At 39.0% G+C, this 26,897-nt stretch overlaps 1 protein-coding gene and 1 long non-coding RNA gene across 2 annotated transcripts in view; both read right to left on the bottom strand.

Annotated features, from left to right (window-relative positions):
• KCNQ3 (potassium voltage-gated channel subfamily Q member 3) overlaps window positions 1-26,897 on the bottom strand; it is a 479,966-nt gene that overhangs the window by 390,826 nt on the left and 62,243 nt on the right.
• LOC138155704 (uncharacterized) lies at window positions 3,765-10,985 on the bottom strand. Its single transcript, XR_011166939.1, has 5 exons — window positions 10,559-10,985; window positions 8,434-8,534; window positions 7,944-7,980; window positions 4,916-4,977; window positions 3,765-4,386 (listed from the first exon to the last, which is right to left on the bottom strand). It is a non-coding gene; the product is annotated as an uncharacterized lncRNA (long non-coding RNA).

The raw sequence follows: 26,897 nt of genomic DNA, 5'->3' as shown, positions 1-26,897 counted from the left end.
AGCCTCAGTTTCTCTATCTGTAAAATGAAAGGATAAGAATAGATAATGTCTAAAAGCCGAAGATTACATGAAATTGAATATAAAATATAACCCGTTCAAGCATTGAACTACAGGGTAGCCCTTCAAACAGAAGGAAGAAAAAAGAATAGTCATTTCTCTTCCATATAAAAGACCAAGTTAGCACATGCACAGATTGTTTAAGAACAAACTTTGTCTGAGCCATTGGACGGCCCCAATGACCACTCTGGGCTCTAAGACTGGGCAATTTCCGAATGAAGCACTGATTTTTTTTTTATTTTAAAGAGAACAAAATAAATGTTTTGTGACTAGGATGGGAACTTCTTTCCAATTTTTTTTTCTATTTCCCTATTCTCTTTCCTACCTCACTGAGAACTGTATCCATTATCTTGCTGTGGTAGCCACTGGCCTCTAGAGAGCAAGATGGGGAAAGCTGGCACTCCCTCTAAGCATCTCTCCTTTCATCTTTCCCAGTCTAGTTGACAGAGTTACATCCATGGAATAATAAACCAAAGGCTCACCAGGAAGATCAACATTAACCATTATTCTTCCATTATTCTGATATTTCAGTGAATCTGGGTGATTACATGTCCTCAAATCAAACAGATCACAGCCTATACATGTATTTTCATCTAGTACGACTGTTTCTACGCCTTCCAATAAATCTTCCATAGGAGATCATTCAGTGTTCTGGGCACCATCTTCATTGTTTTTATTCATTAGCTTTCACCAGAGCACCACAGGGGCTATCTATTTGCTATCCCTGTCTACTCTCACAGCACATGACTAGCCCATCTCCCTTCAGTTTGGTCTTTCAATCCATTATTGAATTTAAATCATTGTTGGCAATATGTTAGAGTATATTTAGGTCCGTAACACATCTTTCCATTGCATTCCACATTATCCACAAATTTGATTATCAGCTATCTCCCCATTTAGAGACATAGCAATAGGGAAGCTATTGGTGATGAGTATGGTCATTTCTATGACCTGGAAGCTTCAACACTGCGCCAGTAATGTCTGAAACTAGACAATAATCACCCATCCAGATATTCAGCTTTTCTTCCTATCACCACCACCCCCAGCACACCCTTCTGCCAATATTGGCATGGAGGCAAAATTCTAATCACTCCATTTTTGGCATGAAACCCAGTCTGTACTTCTCTTAGCATTTGACAAGGATGAAAAGACCAGCTGTTAGCTTGGCTTGGCATATACTCTGTGAGCCCTGACCAAAGCAGTAGGCCTAGAGAAGTCCAAGGTCTCAAGTCATGGGCTGCCTAAATAACCCTTGGTCAAGCACCTGGTGTCCTTAGAGATATGCCTAAGAATAGTGAAGGAAATCATCAGTGACGCTAGAAGCTGATTTCATCTTAAAAAAAAAGCAACCACAAAAACTCCCCCCCCAATGTTGCTTGAATAAATAATAATAACAATAACAGCTAGCATTTATATAGTACCTACTATTGCCAGGTACTTTACCAAAATTATATAATCTGATCTTCACAACAACTCTTGGTGGTAAATGCTATTATTACCCCCATTTTAAAGTTGAAGAAACAGTGGCAAACAGAGGTTAAGTGACTTGTCCAAGGTCACACATTTAGTTGGGATCTGGGGCTATGTCAAATTTCAACTCAGATTTTCCTGAACCAGACCCAATGCTCTGTCCACTTCACAATCTAGCTGCAATATTATATTGATCGTCAAATTCTCTTGGTTCATTTGCAAAATCACCTCTGAGATGTCAGTTTCTTCTCCTACAGCAGTGAGGATCATGATTTAGAAAGGTCCTAGGTGGAGAAATTCCTTAACAGGAATTAATATCTTAAAGAAGAAAAAGGTACTGGACTATTGTCAGTAAGACTTTGGCACACTTGAACTAGGCATTTTACTCCTCAAGGTCTCATTTTGTTCTATATGTCATTTGTCACCAAATTCCCTGACTCGTTTCTAGCCATAGTTCTTCATTGTGAGAAATGATTTCATAGTAGAAAAAATTTCAAACAGAGAAGTCCTCCAAGTCAGACCTACAGACCTCCATGTTTAGTACTGGCTTCCTATGGTTCTACTGAGCCCCACAGAGATGAACAGGTCCACAGGAAGCTTTCTTCCCCCATCTTCAAATGGAGATGTAACACCCAGAATCCCACTTTGGTGTTTTGTCATTATTGGTGTTGTTTTTAATTGTTTTTCTTTTCAGAATATTCCTCTCCCTGGCTGTTCAGGCCTGATATAATCAGAATTTAGTTCATAAAGCTGCATCCCATTCCCACTCTCAGGGAGGCAGTCTGTTCCCAAACGCCATGTCTGACACATTGAAGCTGCTATGGATCTGGGTTCATTAATTAGCAGGTGGGTTGTTTGAGCAATGCCTTGGCATGGCAAACATGTCTGACTTCAGCACTCAAAAGGATGGCTGTTATTCCCTGCACACATTACCTTTGAAGACACTAAGAAGAGAGTGCAGCCCCTTGCACTGATATAGTACTTAAGGAAATTATATAGTAATCAATAGAATATTCAGAAGAACCTTCTAGAGGTATCCAACAATGTAATATTGGTTATTTTATTAGGATTGTGCTTTTTGTCTTTGGAGGTATTTAAGCTGAGTCTGAAGACTTGATTGCCAGCAATACAAGAGAAAATTCGTGGAATCACTGATCTCAAAGTTTCAAGGGACCTATGGGACCTGTAGCCCAATCTATGACTGAACAGGAATCCCTTCTACAATGTCCACAAGAAGTGTCCATTCAGTCTTTACTTAAAGAGTGGAAGTTTGAACTGGTTGACCTCTTGATCTCTAAGCTCCCTTCCAACTAAAGCCCAGAGAGATTTGCCCAAGGTCACATAGCTAATGAGTAGAAGAAATGTGAATCAAACCCAGGTTTTCAAGGTCCAAATATAGTGCTCTTCCAATGTCTAATTCTGTGATTCCAGGTTTTTACTTCCAACATCCTTTCATGTTTTTGTCTGCTTATTCTACTTAACCTCTCCCAAAAATCTGTGAATTAAGAGAAACAGGTTATCACTATACCCATTTCACAGAGAGAATAACTAAGATTCAGAGGGAGCTAGATGGCACAGCAGATTGAGCTCTGAGGTCTGCAGCCAGGAAGACCTTAGTTCAAGTCCCATCTCAGAGATTTAGTAGCTATGTTACCCTAAGAAAGTCATTTAATCTATTTTTGCCTCAGTTTCCTCAACTATAAAATGGGGATAATAATAGAACTTATCTTGCAGGGTTGTTGTGAGGATCAAATTAGATAATATTTGCAAAATAGTACAATCCTTGGCACATAGTAGGCACTTAATAAATTCATGCTTTCTTCCTTTCAGAGAAGTTTTGGGACCTTAGTTCTGACCTCCAGTTCTTATCAGTTGAGCACTGATAAGTCAATGAACATAAAGATAACTCAGATTTCCATTTTAGGTTTGTATGGAGCAGGATTTGAAGAGGGTAAGGCATGTGGTAGACTGGAAAGAAGGAGCTGGTTAATCCAGTAATTTTTCACCTTCAACATAATTCCCAACAATGACTAAGCACTCAGCCCTATGCCATTTGGGGATTTCAGGGAGGAAATAATTAAGAGGAATTGCAGATATGAAACATGGTGGGTCAAGAAAGTAAAAGAGGCAGGTGGATGAGAAGAGCACTTTGGTTGACCGTGTCCAAATTCCCAACCCACTTTAATTTAGTTGGGGTTTATTTTTTTTTAATTTGGTTTTATTCAGAGGCATTTATTATCTACCTCATTTATTTAAAAAACCCTCAAAGGATAATTGTGAAAACTGATGTTGAGAAAATCTATTTTCAGCATCATTTTGATAGTACATTAAAGTTTGCAATGTACTCTACATATACATTATAATTACCAACTCACATGTTTACTTTATCAATGTTATCAAATCCTTTTGAAAATTATCTCTATGTGCATCAAGGGTATCCTCAGTGAAAATATGATCAGGGAATAGACAGGTATTTGCAAATAATATTATTCAGCAAACTCTATCTTTATAGCCACTTAATTGACTGGAGGATGCATTTGTGGTTTGTTGATCATAAGAAAACAGTTGACTTGGTAGAGCAAAACAGCCTTCATGGTTTTCCTCCAACAAAAAGTATCTAACCCTTTGACATGCTGTTCAAAGTTGAATGAATGGACTGCTGCAGAGAACAATGTTTCCCCTCAGTGGAAAGCTTCAAGCACCTATTAGATAGTCACATGTCTGCAATGCTGTAGTATTCTGTTTCAGCAATGAATTGGGCTAGATGGCCATGAGGGTACTTCCAACTCCAATTCTGTGACTCCATGAAGATGCCTTGAGAAATGCAATTGTCAGCATAACTACCCAATGGCCCATTGACTATCATGAAGTGAGGTTTAAAAAAAGAAAAAAATGTTCATTAACCAAAGGAAGTCATCAATGACAGCTGGAATATCTTGCTCAAGGTTTAAATGGAACAGGTATTTTAAGTATATAGTGAGTTCCTTTTAGATGTTCCTTTGTACATAATAATGTGCTCCTTGCACCAAGAACCAAGACATTAAAGGGTTTCCTTGGTAAAAGCTATACTCATTCAAAGAAAATCAGATAAACAATCAATATAGCAAAAACCAAATGGATGAAAAATACCTATTGTTCAGATTATGACATGAAATCAAATGACCAGTACATTGAATTAGTACTGCAGTGAATAAAGATATATACAGAGATAGAGAGGTGGAAAGTTAGAGAAACAGAGAAATATAGATATAGATATGGGACAGATATATTTGTAGATGAATAGTTAGACCCAGAATGAAACAGGAAGAAGACAGCAGAATGGGTTCCATCTGGGAAACTTCACAGAATTTTTAATGATAGCAATCTGTTCCCCAATGAACATACCTACCTTTTAAATGCCTGTCCTCCCAGTGATGCTCCATGGGGGCAAAGCATGAAACATCACGGTCTCTGAGGAATAAAGGGTGCAGGTCACCCAAAAAACAATGAAGAGTTAAACAGTGTGAACAAGTGAGCAGAAACCTATGTCCACCAATGGACTGTGCTTGAGAAATAACCTAACACTTCCCAATTGAGGAAATGGATGATAGATAAAAGAAGTTGGCTACTCATATAGGGATCCATTCTAAGGGACCCCAGATATCCAAGTACACAGAGAATGTATGTGATTGGGGGGGGGCAGTGAGAAACAGAGATAAAAGGAAAGGAGGGAGGGATGGAGAAAGAGAAAGAGGAAGAAAGAGAGAAGGAAGAGAAAGAGAGGAAGGAAGGAAAGAAGGGGGAAGGAAGAAAAGAAGGAAGGAAGGAAGGAAAGAAGGAAGGAAGGAAGGAAGGAAGGAAGGAAGGAAGGAAGGAAGGAAGGAAGGCATCCAATTGAGCTATTGGAGGCTATGAGGAAGAAGATTCAGCATGACCAAGAACTAACAATAGATTCCATCACTTTGTTGAATACCAAGGTCTTTTAAGTATTTATTACCATTTCTCTACATATAACCAAACGGATCCATTAATCACAGGAGTTTACAGTAGAGGAAAATATAAGAAAACAGGGGCCTGAAGGCCTCAGTTCTAGTCTTCATTCTGTTCCTAATTAATTATGAGACCTTAGGTAAGTCACTTATGCCACCTGGGCCTCAGTTTCCACATAAATAAAATACGGATGTTGGAAAATACTGAATAAATGGTGGAGTAAGAGGTACTTAAGCACCCAGCATTCTCACTACCTCAAGCAAGTAAAGAGACCACTTCCCTCAATCAGAAAAAATAAGCAGTGACAGGAAAAAGAAAATTCAAAGAACCTACAATGAAAAAAATAATAGCCAGCATTTATACAGTACTTTACAGTTTGCAAAGTGCCTTATGAATTTTATCTTCATTATTGTGGGAGGCAAATACTAGTATTAAACCTATTTTACAGATAAGGATACTGAGGAAAACAGAGAATAAGTAATTTGCCCAGGGTCACAGAGTTAGTATCTGACATAGTCAGATCCTCCTGACTCCAGATTCAGCACTCTAGTCATTGTGGTAAGGCAAGGGAAGGGGAAGAGGAAAAAAATAAGGGGAAGAAGGGGAAAGAGAAGAAGGGCAAGGAGGAGAAGGAGGGAAAGAAGGGGAAGGGGAAGAAGGAGAAAAGGAAAGAGGAATGGAATGGGAAGGAGAAGGGGGAAAGGGTAAGGAGAAGGAGGAAAGGGAAGAGAAGGGAAGGGAAAGAAAAGGGTCTTAGAAAATCAGGAAGGTCTAATAGCAGAGAAAGGAGAGTCATCTTGGCAGGCAGCACCCTCTTACCTTCATCTGGAGCTTCCTGCTTGGTCAAATCCATAGACCTCCCCACCTGCACCAGGAGCCAAATTCTACCCCATCCCACCTTTAATAAAGAGGTAACTCCAAAAGTCTAAAATTAAGTATCTAAAACTGCCACCAAGGTCACAGAGGCACCATGGGAGAGGGAAATGTTGGGAGTGGAACCAGTGAGAGATTTGGTACTGAGAGCATACATGTAAACTAATTATCACCAGACTGGCTCCCATGTTCCAGGATTGATGGTTACATGATTTGGTTCCCTCAAGTTAAGTTTTAATAATAAGCAACTTAAAAAGGAAAGGTGATGAAAGGAAGAAAAGGAGCATTTATTAAGCACCTATTATATTCCAGGTACCATGCTAAGTCCTTTACAAATATTTCATCTAGGGGAGGCCAGGTGGCCCAGTGAGTAAGACCACTGCTCCAGTGTCAGGATGACCTGGGGATCAAATCCGGGCTCAGATACTTAGCACCACACCCAGAAATAACTGGCCGTGTAACCTTGAGCAAGTTACTTAACCCCGATTGCTTTAAAAAAAAATATTTCATCTGATCCTCACAACAACCCTGGGAGACAGGTGCTGTTATTATCCCCATTTTATAGTTGAGGAAACAGAGGTAAATAACTTGCCCTGGGTCATCCAGCCTAGTAAGTGTCTGAGATTAGATTTGAACTCAGTTCTTTCTTACTCAAATTGTAGCACTCTATCCACTGGGCCACCTAATTGCCTCTAGCTATTATTGAGCTAAAAAAAACTTTGGTTTCTCCCTAATGTCTCCCTATTAAAATTAAAAATGTTTAGTTTGGCATTTGAGGCCCTCCATAACCAAGTATCACTTTGCCATCCCAGCTTTATCTCTTATTAATCTCTGAGCCAAATTGGACAACTATGTATTCTGTACACATGATGTGTGCTTTTTGCCTATGCTATTCCCTAATGCCTGGAATCTCTTCAATCTCCCTTTTAAAGTGATATATGTCTAAAGCACTTTACAAACTATAAATTACCACATAAACATTAGCTGTTATAATAGCATCATCATCACTAATTTTACATTTCAAATTCTGACTTCTCCTTTAAAGCTCAACCCAAATGCCACCTCCTTCATGAAGCCTGCCCTAGTCTTGTAGTCAATAATTTTTCCCTTCTTCTGGTCTCATAAAACGTTTTACCTTGCCTCCTCCCTAAGACATTTGTCACATAACATTGAATATCATAGTCATTTGCACATATGACTACTTCCACCAAAGCCCTCCTTCAACACCTTCAATAGCCAGGTGACTGTGGGATACATCAGTGTTGTCCAAGCTCTGTCAATTTTTACCAAGTTGGAAAGGATGTGTTTGATAAGAGACTATATTTCTGTTTTCTGAGTAATGGCCTAGCTCATTTTGGAGATGCCTATCACCAGAAAAAAGAATGAATGGCAAGCTGTTCAAACCACAGCAACTCACTAAGATCAGAGATGGGTTACAATTTACATCCATGGAGGCAACACTTTCCCTAACAAAATTATGGTTCCTAAAAGAATTGCAATATTGGAATAATTTGGCCATAACTTATTGCACCTATTAGAGGATAAAGTCCAACAAAGAATGGACTGTATCTTACCTAAATGTTCTCCTTCCCCAAGTCAAATCATAGTGTTCTGCAAACAAAAGGTGGTTAATAAGTATTTTTGAACGATCATGTAACAACAACTAATTTATTTCATGGTTCAAAATTAGCCTTTTTCATATAGGGAACTATAACATATAAAGAAAATTAATACTCAACTGCCATATAAACACTTACTTAGCATTTCCCTCTCCTGTGTGCCCAAATATATGCTGGTAAATGTTTAACAACTGGTTCTCTAAAGTGGGCAAGACACACTTTTGAGTTTAATCTGAATTGTCAACATTTTCTCCATCATTTTCTTACGTCTAGACAATAAACCAACCTCTGATTTGTAACATTGACCAGTATCTGAGTTGCAAATGAAAATCTGACAATCTACACCAGTATGCCTGTGTCATACTCCACCCATGCCCTATCAATTTCCAAGCTGTGTTGAGTCTATACTCTCCACATTTCATGCATCTTCTTCCTCTTCACTTACACAGCCTCTACTCAAGTTCAGACCTTGTGAACTATCCAAATAATTTCTGAATCAATCTTTCCAGGTCCAGTCTCTTCTCCAATCCATCCTCTTCACAGCTGCTAAATTGACAACAATAATGAGATAAAATGCAAAATCTTCAGTCTGGAATGTGAGCCTTTTACAATTTAAGCCTTCCACCAGCTGCTCAGTCTTAAATCACATCACTCACCTTCATATACTTTATATTGCAGTCATACTGGGCTGCTGGTTGCTCCTCATTCAGGACATCCCATTTCCCACCTCTGTGCTTTTGCATAGGCAAGTCTCGTGGCTAGGATGCATTCTCTCTTTCCTTCTACCTCTTAGAATTCCTAGGTTCACCTACATATGACCTTTCCTCATATCCCTGCCTGAGATAGTCAGTAGTAGAACTTAATTTGTCTAACCATATGTACTTAGCATTGATTTATCTGAGTACATTTTGTACCACTGCCACCCCCCCCCCCCAGAATTTATGCTTTTTGAGGACAGGGGATTTTTTTTTTTTATTTTTGGGCTTAGTATCCCCAGGCTTAGCATGGTATCTAGCATGTTTAATACATGTTTATTGAATTGAAATGAACCATCTGAATCCTTTTAACAAATGAAAATCTCTTTTGGAAAGTAACAGCCACCCTCTTGCTTTCTCAAGTAAAGCTGGAATTACATATCACATTAGCTTAAGGAAGACTTGGCTTGATACTGTAATTGCATATTACAGACAGTCACTCAGTCCAGTGTCATTAATCCATGGAGAAGACAAAGCCCCAGCATTGCAGTATGGATGCCCATACAGGGAAACTCCATTACAAAGCCTGGCTATGTTCTCCTTTTATTATAAATCCAGTCAAATCATGTTCTCCCAGAGCTTGAGTTCTTAGCCTTTTTTTTGTGTCATGGACCCCTTTTGGCGGGCTCAGTAAGGCTATGAACACCCCTTCTCAGAATAATAGGCTTAAATGCAATAAAATGAAATTCGTAGTATTACAGAGGAAAGTGATTATACTGAAATACAGATAATAAAAACACATTTTTTTTTAAAGCCCAGATTTCCAAACCCCAGGTTAAGAAGCCCGGAAACAGAGTAATCACCGACACCACAGAATATCAGAGGGGAAAGAGATCCCAGAGATGAATCAGCTAGTCCAGCCCCCTCATTAATAGCACCTACCTCCCAGGGTGGTTCTGAGGATAATTTGAGATGGTATCTGTAAAGCGCTTTGAAACCCTTAACCCTATAGATGCTAGCAATTATTCTCATTCTCGATATTATAATGGCAATCTAATTTTACACATGAAAAGTAAGGTGTCGCAGAGGAGCTAAGTGAGCTGCCCACGGTCACACAGAGAGCAGCTTGCCTGTCCCTTCCCCGAATAACCCATGAAGTTCCCGTGCCTTCACACCAACATTAGAACAAAGTCTTCTGCATCACGGAACCCTGGCAGGTTTCAGCCTTTCGCAGAGCCCTGGCCCTTTGTTCTAGGGGATCGAAGGAAAAGCAGCCCCGTCCATTCCAAGACCAGGACCTAAAGAGTTAACAAACTGCTGCGCATTTTCAAGAGACCCGCAGGAATTAAAATGATCCCCACTCCCACCCCTTCTCCCAACCCCACCGTGCAAGCACCCGAAAATCCTCCAATCTTTCACCAGCCCTGACCTGACCAATCCCACCTAAGCCTTTTTATTCCGCCCACAAGCAGGTAAACATCCCTCTTCTCCCCATCCCCGGGCTTCCTCCTCAGCCTCGGTGTCACATAGTCTGCAGAAGCACACGTGATGGGGGAATCCCATCTGTTCACTCATTTCCACCCCCTTCCCTGACAAATGAATTCATCCGCAGCCGTGTTTGCTAGCTGAGGCCGTGAGCAGAGAAGGCAATTGATGAATTATGCATCCCCCAGAGCTGGGCCCAGATCTGCAAAGGCCATTAGAGCAGAAGGCTCTCCCGAGTGGTGCGGGAGGGGGACTGACTGCATGCAGGGAATGCCTTCTGAGGGCGGGGGTGGGGGCGGGGGTGGGCAAGACTGGGGACGCCTGCCTGGGAAGGGGCTCTTCCAGAGGAATCCCCCAACATACCGGACCCCTCCTCTTGCAACAGCTCACCTGGTCGGATTAAAAATTCTCAGCCCCACGCAGACGTCGGTGCAAGTGTTTATGAGCTATGGCCTTGTCAAATCCAGCTGCTACGTCAGACGGTTTCTTTCTCCGGCAGCAAAGCCCCTGCGCTAAATCGATATTTTTGGCTGGCTGCACAGTTACGCACAGCTAAGGAGCTGACATGAAAGCGGCTAGGGGGCAGAAGGGAAGGGGGAGGTGGTGCTGTCCAACAAACAGCCCTGCCTGTTTAATTATTCCACTGGAGAAGAGCTCTGCAGAAAAAGGTCCTTTCTAGATGTGCAATAAATAAATAAATAAAATAACATCTGCAGAGGACCGCATAGTTTTGAAAGCATCGTGTCTCTCTTCTCATTTGCTATTCACAGCAACCCTGAGTGGTAGGAAGTGAAAGTCTAATTATTCCCATTTTACAGGTGAGGAAACTGAGGCTAGAAGAGTAAAAGAAATTACTTACTTGACTGAATATTCATGACTAGGGAATAGCAGACCTTCTTGGATCATCTCGGGCCAGTCAGGACTCTTTGTTTCAAGATGTACCTTTATTAGAGCTCATTTCTTCACATTTCTAGATTTCCATATTGGTAACATGGAGAAGTGGAACTAGTACTGGACAAAGAGTATGGAAATAATGACTGCCACCCTCTAGCTTCATGACTTTGGGCAAGACAGGACCTCATTGCCTTAGTTTCTGCAGCTGTAGAATGGGGACACTACTAGCCACTTTAGAAGCTTCTCCTGGGGGACTAAGGAGATAATATATGAGGTACAGTTAGTTAATAAGTCTCCAAGCATTTAAGTACCTAATTTAAATGTCAAAGCCCTGTGCTATTTACAGAGTGGTAAAATGACTATTCCAAGATAGTATTGGTAGAGGTAGTACTCAAAGTGAAGCCTCCTGATTCTAATTCCAAAGGGTTCCCCCCCCCATTGTATCTTAGCACTTCACTTCAATTTGTGCAGAAATCAGCAGTACTCAATGAATCATATCCCACAATTATAATTTATCTTCATTTATAGATGAAGAAATTAGCTCATAATGGTTGTGTGAGCTACTTATGGTCACACAGGAGATCAACCCACTGTGTTGTAGAGAAGAGGCATTGGGCCTGGCTTCAAATCCTACCTCCAATACCAGTTACCTCACCACAAGCAAGTAATTTACCTCCTTTCAGCCTCAATTTCTTCCGTTTAATGGGGACAATAAAAGTTGTAGTACTTATCTCACTAGATTCTTCTGAGAATCAAATAAATTCATACTGTGCTTTGCAAACCTTAAAGCAAAACATTTGTGTATATGCAGAAGTATACATATTAGATATTATTATTACTCTACCCTGTCTAAGAGTACTGTGTAGAGTTCTGGGCATGACATTTTAAGAAGGATATTGCTAGACTGGAACATATACACGAAACTGATTGTGAAGTCTTCAGGGGCAAGAACTGTATTTTACCTAAACTTAGTAAAAGCACCATAGTGTCAAAAATGGGGATGAGAAGATTCTGGGAGGACATGATCATTCTCTTCAAGTATGTGAAGGCTGTGATAGGGAGGAGAGATTAGACTCTTTACTTATGCTTCCCCATTCCTCCCCCCTCCCACCAAGGCAAATGAGGAACAATGGGTAGAAGTGGTAAAGAGGAAAATGTAGGCTTAGTAATGAAAAAATCTTAAAAATTAGAGCTTTCTTAAAGTGGAATAGGTTGCTTGGGAGGTGGTAGAACTTTCTTGAAGGTCTTAAAGCAAAGGATAAATGACCTTTTGGTGTAATTGGGTATAGCTTTCCTATGAGGTTCCTTTCAACTCTCCAGTTCAGTGACTTAATGATTTGGGTCAGGGATTATTCCTATTTTATAGTTGAAGAAATTGAGGCAGGGAAGTTCTAACCTTTTTTTTTTCATTTTAGATTTCCAGAAATGGTGGCACCAATAATCACAGAAACTCATAGAATTTTATAAGTGTAAAGCATCTTAGATATCCATCTAGTCCAGCCCTGTTCATTTTACAGAAGTAGAAAGAAAGAAAGAAAGAAAGGAAGGGACTTTCCCCAAGGTTACCCAACAAGTAAGTGGAAGAATTAGCACTCAAACCCAAGTTTTCTGACTCTCCATCTTTTCTTCTCCATTGTAATTAGTTACTAATGGTTTCCCAGGAGCCCCATCTAGAGTCAAAAGACTCCTATATTAACAGGACATTACTGTTAATGGCAAGCAATAAGGCTCCACATTTTTCTATAGAAGAGGGAAAAAAACCTTACTTTTACCCCAGAAACTGTATGGCACCATGGGAGCTAGCCTGTTGTGTTTTGTGGGTTTTCACAGAGCTCTGAAAACTCTTGACTCACTTAACTGATATTATGTTTTTATACCTAAATTTGATGATATGTGAGGAACAATTCATGGAAAACTTTGGTTATATTTCTCAGTTGCCATAGTTGGGTTGAATCCTAGAATCAATATTTCAAATTTTAAAAGACCTTCAGGTTCATCTATTCCAATATCTACCTGAACAAGGATTTCATCTATAGTACCTCTGACAACTAGCTTTCCAACCTCTGCTTGCAAACCTCCACTGAGGGGAATATACTCCCTCCCAAGGCAATTTATTCCATTTTAGGAATGGGAATAGTGAGTGAGCCTGTATTTGATATGAGGAATGGTGGGGTGAGGATACTGCCCCTACCAAGGAAGGTCATCACCCTTTATGCCATTTAACAGTCTTAGAGAGTTATATAGAGCATTGAAAGTGGTGACTTGCCTGTGACAACTCAGCCAGTATGTATCAAAGGCAGTACTTGAATCCAGGTCTTCCTGTGAGGTCAGGTGTTGACTGCTTTGTTTATATCTGATGCTGAGATAGAATTCATGATTGGAACATGGATCTTGATGGGTATAGCCTCTTCCCAAGAAATAGAATAGGTTAAAGGAGTGACATGGGACTGTACCATGTGTTAAGAAGTCAGACTCATCTGAGAAAATTCAGGAACCATAGGGGAGGCATAGTGGAAGGTGAAGATCAAGGGAGGGGCAAAGAGAAGTTATTTTGTCATCAGAGTATAATGTAGGCCACCTGAACAGAAAAAGGAACTAGATGAAGAATCCAGTAAACATCATGAGTAGTACAGAAACATGATATAGTAGTGATGGGAGGCTTCAATTCTCCAGACAACTGTTGGAGCTCTCTTCCAAAGGCAAAGCATCTAATATCTTCTTGACTCACCTTAATAAGGATAATATTCTTCAAAAGATGAAGAAATCAATTAGAAAAATTCTATTTTGGATTCCATTCTTATGATGAATTATCAGGTACGGGGATGGAAATGATAGGAACCTTGGGCAGAAGTGATCATTCTCTACTAGCTGTAAGAGAGTAGAGGAAAGCTGGCGATAGTCTTACATGTAGATCCTAGATCTCAGAAAAGAAGAGCAACAAGTTAACAGGAAAGACAGCTAAGATCCCATGGATCCAAATTCTCGAGGGGAAGTTAACTCAGCAGTGAGGAGAAATTCTTGAGAATGAAATTGTATGGACAGGAAGGGGAACAATTCTAATGAGAAGAAAAAATGGGAATTGGCTAGAGAGAACAATATAAGTGCTCCCCAACTCACAAACCAACTTAGATTTTAAAAGAAATGCACAAAAGGTAGAAGCAAAGAAAGTAATAGGCGAAGAATATATGCAGCTAGAGCAATATAATAAAAATCACATATGATAGAGGACATTGGCAAAAAAAAAAACCCAGCTAAATATAATATAAAAAGGAGGTTTTTGGAACCATATTGGAAAAAATAGAATGATCAAAAAACAACAGGGTGGATGGGACAATGATAACAATGATAAGAAAGCGAAAAGAGTGCTGCTCAGTTCTCATTTTCTTATTTTCTCTGCCAAGGGGAACAATTTTTTTCCCCTGGAAATGACAAAACAAAAATGAATAACAGGGAAATGATATCCAAGACAAATAAAGAGACAGTACTACTGGACAGCCAGGTGGCACAATGGATAGACTACTGGGCCTAGAGTCAGGAAGACTCATCTGTTAAGTTCAAAACTGGCTTCAAACACTTCCTAACTGTGTGACGCTGGGCAAGTCATTTAACATTGTTTGCCTAGGTTTCCCCATTTGTTAAATGAGCTGGAGAAAGAAATGACAAACCACTTCAGTATCTCTGCCAAGAAAACCTCAAATCAGTTCATAAAAGTTAGACAGGATTAAAAAACTACTGAATAGAGAGAGCATTGAGCAGCCTTTGATGAATTCAAGTCACCTGGCCTAGATGAATTAAATCATTAGATCCTGAAAGAACTGGAAGGTATGATTGTCAAGCTATTGTCACTGATATTTGAAAGCTTGGATAATAGGAATAGCATTATAGAAATAGAGAAGGACAAATGTTCTGAGTTTCAGAAAAGAGCCTGTGAACTATAGGCCAGCATGTTTGTCTTTAATTGTAGAATGAATCATTAAAGAAATGGTTGGTCATCTCACATTGCATACCAAGACAAGGTCAAAATCTGCACATGATTTAGATTAAAAGGTGATATAAACAAATTAGGGGAGTATAAAAAATTGCCTGTCAGATCTATGAATAAATTAAGAGTTTGTGACCAAAAAACAAAGATAGAAAGGAGCAAGGGAAGTAAAATGGATAATTTTTATTACATTAAATTGAAAAGAGTTTGCACAAACAAAACTAATGCAGCCATTATTAAAAGGAAAGCAGTAACTGGGAGGGGACATTTGATGCAAGTTTCTCTAATAAACGCCTCATTTCTCAAATATATATTTAAAATAAACTGAGCCAATTTTCTAAAACTAGGAGTCATTCCCCAACTTATAAGTGGTCAATGGATATGAAAAGGGAATTTTCAGAAGAAAAAAAAAACCAAAGTTATCTATAGCCACACAAAAAATGTGCTCTAAATCATTATTGATCAGCAAAATGCAAATTAAAATGAAGAGGTACAATCTTGTACCTATCACACTAGCTAACATGATAAGAAAGGAAAATCACAAATTCTGGAGGGGATGTGGAAAAACTGGAACATTAATGCATTGTTAGTAGAGTTGTGAACTGGTTCAACCATTCTGGAGAACAATTTGAAATTATTCTCAAAGGACTATAAAACTTTGATCCAGCAATACCACTACTATGCCTTTGTCCCAGAGACATCATCATGAAAGGAAAAGGACCTACATGTATAAAAATATTTCTAGTAGATCTTTTTGTTGTGTCAAAGAATTAGAAATTGAGAGGATACCCATAGATTGTGGAATGACTGAACAAGTTGTGGTATATGATTGTGATGGAATGCAATTGTGCTATAAGAAAAGATAAACAGGATGGTTTCCAAAAAAATATGGAAAGACTTAGATGAACTGATGCAAAGTGAAGTGAGCAGAACCAAGAGAACATAGATGAGAACATGATCAACTGGGAAAGACTTAGCTACTCTTATCAATAGAATGAGCCAAGATAATTCCTTTTTTATTTATTTATTTTTGTTACATTTTAAGTTCCAAACTTTCTCCTTCTCTCCCTCCCCATTCCATACTAAAGAAGGCCACTGTTTGACATAGATATATAAATATATGCAAACCATAGTATGCATACTTCTATTTATCAATTCTTTTTCTGGAGGTAGACAGCATCTACCTTGATAGGTCCTTTGTAGTTGATTTGAGAATTTATAATATTCAGAATTACCTGGTCATTCACAGTTATTCTTCAAACAATACTGCTGTTACTATATACAACATTCTCTTGGTTCTGCTCATTTCACTTTTCATTATTTCATTCAAGTCTTTCCATGTTTTTTGTAAGATCAACTAACCAGCTCATCACAGTAGCATTCTATCACAATCATATAACATAACTTGTTTAGCAATTCCTCAATTAATGGACAGCCCTTCAATTTCTGGCTCTTTGCCACCACAAAGAGAGCTGCTAGAAGTATTTTAGAACAGATAGATTCTTTTGCTTTTTCCTGGATCACCTTGGGAAATAGATCTAGTAGTGGTATTGTTAGGTCAAGAGTATATACATTTTCATAACTTTTTGGGCATAATTCCAGATTGATCTCCAAAATGATTGGATCAGTTCACAGCTACACTAACAGTGTGTTAGCATCACAGTTTTTCCACATCCCCTCTAAGAGCCAAGAAAATTTCCAAAGACTCATGATGAAAAATGCCACCCACCTCCAGAGAGAATGGATGAAATCTGAGTGCAGATTGAAGCAAATTTTTTCACTTTATTTTTTTGCTTTTTTTTTTTTTGTAATGTGGCTAATATGGAAATGCCTGGCATGATTTTAAATGTATAATTGATATCATATTGCTTGCCTTCTCAGTAGAAGAGAGGATATATGGAGAGAGACAGAATTTGGAACCCCCAAAATTTAAATGAATATTAAAAATAAACATGTAATTGGGAAATATTGGCAAAAGAAATAAAAATCCAATAAAATATTTTATAAAAGAGGTGGTTGGTGAATGTTTAGAAAGGAGAGGTGTCAGAGTCAAGATGGCAGAGCAGGACCTCCCTGCTGCTGCGGCTTCCACCTTCCCCAATCCATGTAAAAAGGGGACTCTAAACAAACTTTGGAGCTGCAGAACCCACAAAATGACACAGAGAAGCTAACCTCCCACTGAGGACAGCCCGGCAGGCCAGCAGGAATTGGCCAGTGCAACACTCTGGAAGTGAAGCCCAGGTCCAGGCCTAGGCGTTAGCCCCAGGGCAGGCCTGACCAGCTGCCTGTCAAAGGGACTCCAGATCAACAACAGCTGTGGCCATTTCCAGATTTATCAACACATAGATGCAAAGAACAAAGTGAGAGGTCAGTGCAGTCTGGACTTTGGGACTCAGTAAGTGGGAGTGCCTGGCTTTTGCCCCCAGTGCAAGAAGCCACTGAGACCCTGCACAGCCAGCCAGCGCCACATGGCAGCTTCAACTCCTGGCCTGCAGAGTGTAGGGGGACCAAGCACCAGTCTGAGGGGTAATCTCTCTTGCTTTAACCTGCTTGGATCTGGATTGCAGTCTAGGGTGGAGGTCCTGGGGTGTGTGTCCAGCTTGCCAGAGTGTATGGAGGCTTTAGAGAAGGCACCCATCTAATACCTGCAGCAGCTGAGAAAACCCCAGCGTTTGGGACAAAAGGTCCCCTGTTTTGTGGCAGAGCCCTATTGAGGCAAAAAGCTCAGGGGTCAAGTGACTGAGGGGTGACATGACCAAGCAAAGGAAACAAAGCAGACAGAAGATTCCAACATTAGACTCCTATTTTGGGGACAAAAAGGATCAAAGCATGGAACAGGAGGAAGACAGTGAAGTCAGAACTCCTGCACCAAAAAGCTTCAAAGGAAAATACAAGCTGGTTACAGGCCATAGAGGACCTTATGAAGCAGATAAGAGAAGTGGAGGAAAAATTGGGAAGAGAAATGAGAACAATGCAAGAAAATTATGAAATGAGAGTCAAAAGCCTGACTGAGGAAAATAACACCTTAAAAAATAGACTAACTCAAATGGCAAAAGAGGCTCAAAAAGGCAATGAGGAAAAGAATGCCTTAAAAAGCTGAATTTGCCAGATGGAAAAAGAATCTCAAAAGCTCATTGAGGAGAATCATGGCTTCAGAATTAGATTGGAGCAAATGGAAGCTAATGACTTTATGAGAAATCAAGATGCTGTTAAACAGATCCAAACAAATGAAAGAATAGAAGGCAATGTGAAATATCTCATTTCAAGCATTCTTGATGAAAAAACACGAGTTGAATCTGAATTTGACATTCAGATACAAGAAGCAAGAGAAGCATGAGAAGGTAAACAGGGAAAAGAAATCATAAGGAACTTATCAAAGTTGAACTATTAACATTCCTACATGGAAAAACAATAATTGTAACTTATGAAAATTTTCTCAGTAGTTGAAAGGAATAGAAATATATATACACACACACACACACACACACACACACACACACACATATATATATATATATATAATGAGGGTATATGGGCATATGAATGCATATGTGAATGTGTGTATATATGTTTACAGATATACATAGATAGAGGGCACAGGACCAATTTAACAGGAAGGGATGATACTTAAAAGGTGAAATTAAGAGGTGAGAGAGGAATATAATGAGAGGAGATGGGGAGAGACAGAATGGGGTAAACTATCTCATATAGAAAAGGCAATGGAAAATGGTTATAATGGAGGGGAAGAATAGGAAAGCAAAAAGGAATGGGTCAACCTTATTCCCATTGAATTTGGCTTGAGGAGGGAATGAAATAGGGTATCTCACCCTCCAGGAGAGTGGGGGGGGGAAGGGATGAGAGGGGGGATGATGGAAGGGAGGGCAGGCTGGTGGGGAGGGAAGTTGGAAGCACCCACTTTTGAAAGGGGACGGGATCAAAGCAGAGAATAGAACAAGTGGGAGGTGGGATAGGAAGGAGGGAAATATAGTCAGTCTTTTACAATATATCTACTATGTTATTGTTTTGCATTAGCCACACATGTACAACCTATACTGAACTGCTTATCTTCCCAGTAAGGGTGGGTGACAAGGGAGGAAGGGAATGAATCTGGAATTCAAAGTTTTAAAATCAAATACTCAAATATATGTGTGTATGTATATATATATATATATATACACACACACACACACACACATATATATATATATATACTATTATTAATACTATTTTACATGTAATTGGGAAATAACATATACAAGCACTGAGGCATAGAGATCCACTGGAAAAGTCAAAAGGGGTATGGGAGAAAATATGGGAGAGAGCAGATTGGAGGAGGGGATATCCTGTGGGACTGCTCTTTTGGGGCAGTGGATAGGGGGAAAACAGGGAGAAAATTTGTAACTCAAAATCTGGTGAAAATGAATGATGTAAATCAGAAGTTAATAAAGCATTTGAAAAAAAACAGAAAGGAGAGGTGTGATGGAGAGAAGCAAGATGACTCCTTCAAGAACACGTCCTGCCAGACTAAACTCACCTTTCTTGATAGTTTTTGCTTTTCTTTCTTTTCCCAGAACTTAACACAGTCCCTGGAATATAATAAGAGCTTAATAAATCCTTGTTTGACTTGACTGGATTTGACAGGGTAACTATACGATGAGACTGCAGAAATGCTAGATTTAGCAATGGATTTATTAAAGCACCTCCTACTAAACTTGTAGAAAAAGATGGAGGGAGTCACTTAGTAGGTTTAATATCAGGATTTTTTTCTAATAATTAGAACTATTCAACAGTGGAATGAATTTCCATGTGAGGGTGTCTCTTCCCTGGATGCCTACAAGTAAAGCATGAATGATGATTGATAAGTGCATTATAGAAGGGAAACATTTATAACATGAGTAGGACTATATGACCTGAGACCCCTCTGAACTCTAAAAATTCTATGGTCTTCTTACCATGCTTATAGTGTTCTTTTTTGCATATTTCCTGTTTATGTACTCTATACTCCTAAAAGAAGGTAAGGACCCTGAGAGCAAGTACCATGCCCTATCCTATTCCAACTCCTCAGAGTTGGAATGCCACATTCATATGCTATGGCATATGTAGTACATATACAACAAATACTGACTTGGTAAACAAGGTTGCAGATACATTCTGAGGCAATACAAAATGTGTATGAATATATGTAATTGATTTGATGGTAGAGTAGAATCAAGACAGAGTCCCATCTGCAACTAGAATTATAGATGAATAAATCAAGGAATAACAAAATTGAAAAGGCTCTCCAGGAGTCATCTATTCTCATCCTATCTCTAGACTTCACCAAAACCATTTGGGACAAGCAGATACTTATAATTGTCCAGAAGAGATCCTGCAACTCCAATAATTTTATTGCCTTTGATGGAGACTGTAAAATAAATTCTAATTTATGGTCAACTTTATATGAGCAAGAAAGTTGTCATCCATAGGCCTATAGGAGAAAAGAACAGAAAAGAAATACTTTTAAGCTTGAAGAAAAGTGCAGGTCATCATAAGCTCCCTGAGGACATACAAGGGTAGCTTAAATGAAAAACGAAGGGATGGATATTTGGACTAAGGGGCTCTTGGTTTCTGTGTGCTGTGCACTTAATGAAACACACCATGAGGAACTGTAATGTAATCAAAAGCAATGAACTGAAAGCCAGAAGACTGGCAGTCTAATTGAGACCCTTCTGTGCTACTAGCCATCCCCTTCAGAAAATGGTTTTCATGGTAACTAAGTGGTATAGTGGATAGAGTTCTAGACTTGGAGTTGGGAAGAACTGAGATAAAATCCCACCTCAAACACTTTACCACCTGTATAACCATGGACAATCAGTTCATCATCTCTAAAATGGGGGTAATAGCAACATCTACCTCACAGGATTATTAGGCAGGGGGAGTCAGTTGACATGACATTTGTATAGTACTTTGCAAATGCTAAAGTTGCTAGTTGTTGTTATCATTGTTATTAATGTACCTTCATGAAAGAAAGAAGCTTCAGTTCTCTCCTCTGTAAAATGAGGTGACTGAGACCTTTTGTTTTTTGCCAACCCTGACATTCTATGATTTGGTCCCAATATTCTGGAAGCTAAAACAGTGTTAAATTGTCTTATTTTATAAAGGACAAGTAGAAGAGATATGATATTTATTCTTTTTGACCCCTTAGAAGCCAATGGGTAGAAATTGCAGAGAGGCAAATTGATGATGACGATGAAGAAGAAGAAGAAGAAGAAGAAGAAGAAGAAGAAGAAGAAGAAGAAGAAGAAGAAGAAGAAGAAGAAGAAGAAGAAGAAGAAGAAGAAAATGATGATGATGATGGTGATGGTGATGGTGATGGTGATAACCTGCATTTATAGAGTAAGGCACTTCAGCTACATTATCTCATTTGATCTTCACAACTGTGAGGAAGGACTTTCATTATACTCATTTCATAAATGAGAGGTTAAATGACTTAAGAACAGGTTCAGGGTCACACAATTAGTGAGTGTTTGAGATAGGATTAGAGATAGCCTAAGGGAAAGGGATAGTGTATTCCACACACAATTGAGGTCTTTAGGTGAAGTTTAGATGTCCTTTTGTCCAGTATATCTTAGAGGAGATCTTCATTCAGGTATCATTTGGGCTAGAATGTTTCTGAGGTTCAGTCCAACTTTGAGATTCTGTGATGTGTTGGAAAATATGCTGAATTTGGAGTCAGGGGGCTTAGGTTAAGATCTCAGCTTTACCATTTCCTATTGGTGTAAAAGTGAATATGTCAGCCTTTTTCAGTCTCAGTGCTGTCATCTAAAAAATGAGATCAGAAAACATGATCCTACGATCAGAAAGTCTCTTTCTAGTTCTAAATCCAGGGACCCTATGGCCACCATCTCTTCTGAAAAGCCATCAATAACTTTCTCTAAGTTCATAGAAACATCATCATCTTCCTAGCATTTTAGCTTTAGATAAACCCCAAAATCTTTTGACAACTCCTCTTTACTCCAAGTTTTAAAGATCATAGCAAGACTTTCCCCTCTTATCCTCAATCCCTTCCTCTTTAAAATGACAGGATTGAACTAGATGATTTCTTTGGGCTTTTGCATTTTAATACTCAATAATCCTATAATTTATACAGTAACTTAGCTTATCCCTTTTTAACCAAGCATATTCTTTTTTTTTTGCTTTTTGGAGGGGGAAAGGCAGGGTGATTGAGGTTAAGTGACTTGCCCAAGGTCACACTGCTAGTAAGTGTTAAGTGTCTGAGAGGAGATTTGAAATCAGGTCCTCCTGACTCCAGGGCCGGTGTTCTATTCACTGCACCACCTAGCTGCCCTGAACCAAGCATATTCTAAATTAATAGTATTGGTGTGACTTCAATAATAATGTATACTGCATATTCCCAAATGTATACTATATATGTGTGTGTGTATATATATATATTCCCCTTCATGTATACTGGCTTACTATTTCAAAGTACTTTCACATGTATGGAATCATTTGTATCTCAAATCAGTCAACTTTGTGGAGCAGAAGCAAACCTGGTTTTAAACTCAGAGGCCATGGGTTCAAATACCAGTTCTGCCACTTAGGTATTATCAGTATAATTTGGGATAAGTCAATCCACTGTTCTGAGGTTTAGTTTCCTCATCTGTAAAATGAGTTTGAACTAAGATTCCATCTCTAACACATACTGTCTGTGTGACCCAGGGTAAGTCCTTTAACTTCTCAATGTTCAAAGCAACTTTATGTTCAAATAAGCTGCAGAGAAAATGCCAACCTGCATTGGTAAAGAAAGTTACTCACTGTGAGCTCCTTATGCCAGAGAAATCACAAGACTATTCCCTGATTGGCCCCTTGAGATAAGGATTTGTTATTCTTGTAGTATAGATGGGAATACTGAAACTCAGAAAAGGGAAATGTTCTTTCTAAAACTGCACAGCACCTGGATCTTCTGCCTTATAATCCAGGACTATTCCTGTCAAATTAGCTATCATACCTCTGAAGAAAGATCTGAAACTCAATTCTGTCACATTTAGGTAAAGTGGATTTTATCATTGTAAAGCACAGACCCTAACCTCATTTCTAAGAGTGACCAGGGAGAATGGAAACCTAATGGAAAAAGCCATGGGTTTAGATAGTGCATTTGACTCTACCATTCTGGTTGTGTGACCTTGAGTGAATCACTTACCTCCTTGAGACTCAGTTTTCATACTTACAAAATGAACGTTTGGATCACATGATCTTTAAGGTCCTTTCTAGCTCTAAATCCTAAGATGCTGAGTTTATTGCTATAAGTTTTTTCCGTCTCAAAACAAAGGAGCCCCCCCCATGTATGAAAATTCCCAACAAGCAAAACCAAGCAACTCCCTGACAAAATATCCCTGAAATTAATGTTCTTGGAAGCCAAGAAACAGCATAAAATGAATGTTTACCCAGTGAAAGAAGGGAAAGCAATTGTTCAGTTGGAAATGCAAGGAAAAGACAGGGGAAGAGGCAAGGAAGGCATTGTCCTATCTCAGCAAACACTGACTCCCCATGACCACTAATGAGAGCAAAAGCACGTCTGCCAGTAGAGAAGAGAACACAATCCACAGGGAGCTGATTACAAGGCTGGAATTAAAAAACACGATTCCTCCTCCCCACTCCTCCTAATCCCACACACACCAAAGAAGCAAATGATTACCCACTATAACCCAACCACAACAACCCAGTGAGCAGTATGTGAATTCTGTAATGAGGATTCTCTCCTCAAATAAATTATCAGGATTAATAGGTAGTCAGCTATTGTAAGAATAGGAAATAATATCCAAACACACCAGGTTTTCTCAATCTTCCCTGTTTAAATTATGATTCTCCTCTGCATTTCCATATAGATGCATAAATACACATTTATAGAACATTAGTGCTAGAAAGAGGATTTAGAATATAGACTGTAAGAGCTGGAAAGGGCTTTGGAGTATTAACCTATGGAAACATTGAATGCTCAAGAGGCCTTAGAAATTAAGTCCATCTACTTGACTGAGAGAAAAAAATGGGGGGGGGGGAAGAAATATATAACCAAATAAAAGCAAGAGAGATAAAGGAACTAATAAACAAGATCCTAAAGGGAAAGAGGTAAGAAATGAGAAGGGAGGGGTAGTTAGGTGGCACAGTGAATAGAGCACCGGCCCTGGAGTCAGGAGGACCTGAGTTCAAATCCAGCCTCAGACACTTTACACACTTACTAGCCATGTGACTTTGGGCAAGTCACTTAACCCCAATTGCCCTCCAACAAGCAAAAAAAAAAAAGAAAAGAAATGAGAAGAGAGGACCAAGGGTGAGGGGAAAAGAACCAGTGGGAAGAGGACTACCTTTAAGAAATTAAAGTAATTGAAGGAACATAACACTATATTTATAAGAGAAGGGGGAAAATATAACTTATATATCAAATCCACCCCCCCCCCATTTTTTATATGAGGAAATTGAGACCCAGGAGGTCAAAGTGACTTGTCTAAGGTAACACAGTTAGAGGCAAATCCAGTATTAGCACACAGATTGCCTTAGCCCTAGGATCATATGATAACAAGCTTAGAATGAGAAGGGGGCTTAGGTTACCTAAACAACTTCCTCATTTTACAGATGAGGGAACTGAGGCCAAAAGAGGTGACGAGACTTTTCCATGTTCACAGAGGTAGTAAGTAATAGAACCAACAGATGCTAGACTTGAAGTCAAGGAGATCTGGGTTTGATCACCACTTCAAGTCAAGTCAACAAGCATTTATTAAATACCTACTATGTGCCAAACAGTGTGCTAAGTACACAAATATAAATTAATACAAAGACTTCAAAGAAGGGGGAAAATCAAAGCAAGAAAAAAAAATAATCTGTCCTGTTCTCAAGGAGCTCATAATCTAATGGGAGAGACAAAAATCAAATAGCCATGTTTAAATAAAATATATACATTATAAAGATAATCTCAGAGGTAGGATATTAAAATTAAGGGGGACAGAGACCAAGAAAAACTTCTTGCAGAAGGTAGGACTTGAAGGAAGCCAGGAGAGCTAGGAAGTAAAGATGAGGAGGGAGAGAGTCCTAAAGCATGGAGGAATAGCCAGTGAGAATGCCTGGAGTCCAGAGATGGAATATTATATGTGAGAAAAAAAATGATGGTAAACCCATTAACTAGCTATATAACCATGGGCAAGTCACTTAAGCTCTGTAGGCCTCCTTTTCCTCACCTATAAAATGAAGTGGGGGTTGGGAGAGGTAGAGAATGGACTAAATAACCTCTAAGGTCCTTAAACCTTTGAATCTATGATCCTATAAACCTAGGACCTTAAACTCCATAGGTAGCATTCTTTTTTTTCTTTTTGGAGGGCAATTGGGGTTAAGTGACTTGCCCAAAGTCACACAGCTAGTGAGTGTGTCAAGTGTCTGAGGCCGGATTTGAACTCAGGTTCTCCTGACTCCAGGGCTAGAATTCTTTTGAACCTAAGTCTAGTCTTTCAGAATATCTGCTAAAAGAGAAAAATATTTTTGGTCCTGCTGTCCTTCCAACTCTTATCTTCTCTGTATTGTTGTTGTTATTATTATTATTAATATGATGAGAAATATCATAGTCTAGTAAATAGAGGACTGCCCCAAGAGCCAAGAAGAAAAATTCTATCTCTGATACATTACTGTCTGTGTGACCCTGGGCAAATCATTTAACATCTCTGTGTTCTAAGCAACTCTCTGAAACTATATGAGTTGCAGGGAAGATTCTGAGCTGAATTGGTAAAGAAGGCACCTCACTGGAGAATCCTTGAACCAATGAAATCATGGGTCCAATTTGTAGATGGCATTTATATAGCACTTCAAACATCTAAAGGCCTTTACAAGGTATCACTACTTGATATTTTTAAGAGACTAAACAATTTGCATTTTACATACTAGATTATTTGATCAACACATGAATGGAGTCAGGTAGGGTGATATTATTATCCCCATATCTTCAACCTTTATAATAAGAATAATAGTTTTGAGGCAGCTAGGTGGCAGAATGAATAGAGCACCATCCCTGAAATCAGGAGGCTCTTAGTTGAAATCCAGCCTCAGACACTTGACACTTAATTAGCTGTGTGACCTTGGGCAAGTCACAACCCCAATTGCCTTGCCTTTCCCCTCCAAAAAAAAGAAACATAGTTTTTATTTATATAGTACTTTAAAATTTTAAAAGTGATTTATAAATATCTCATTTTATCCTCAGCACAACCCTTAGAGGTAGGTGCTATTGTTGTCCTAATTTTACATATGAGGAAAGTAAGATGAACAGAGGTTAGGTGATTTACGCAGGGTCACATAGCTGATAAATATCTACATCCAAATTTGAACTTAAGTCTTCCTGACTACAAGTCCACAACTCTAACCATCATCCCAGCTACTTGTGAAGAAAGTCCTCTTTCAAATAATAGGGGAAGTAGTCTTTACCCCTATACTATCTGCTGTTCCCCCTATTATTGGAAGATAAGCCTTAAATCCCAATCATTATGAATGAAAAAATATGATCTTCTCAATGTAAGTAATCTACTCTACTGATGTAGCTTTCAGTTTATACCATTTTTTCTTTATAGAAAACAAACAAACAAGGGATCTCTCCAAGGTACTGAAAGATTTCCTCCAGTTCTCTTTCTATGGAGAGGGGAGAGAGGAGAATGGGCTTTAGCATTATATTTGGGCAGTCTATCCTTATTTTTTTCACTTCTTCTCCCAGTCATAAATGATCTTGGTGAAGTCAAATATAGCATAGAGACATGAGCACAAAAAATATTAGGAGGTAACTGAGGTAACTTACTTGTCCTTTATTATACTGAACTTACTTACCACTTAGTTTTTTATTAT

This window comes from Petaurus breviceps, unplaced genomic scaffold (assembly GCF_028583685.1).
Source record: "Petaurus breviceps papuanus isolate PSGF00001 unplaced genomic scaffold, PetGlider_PUasm1.0 98, whole genome shotgun sequence".
Taxonomy (NCBI): domain Eukaryota; kingdom Metazoa; phylum Chordata; class Mammalia; order Diprotodontia; family Petauridae; genus Petaurus; species Petaurus breviceps.
Note: the sequence above shows the minus strand (reverse complement) of the source record. Positions and strands in the feature narration are given on the sequence as shown.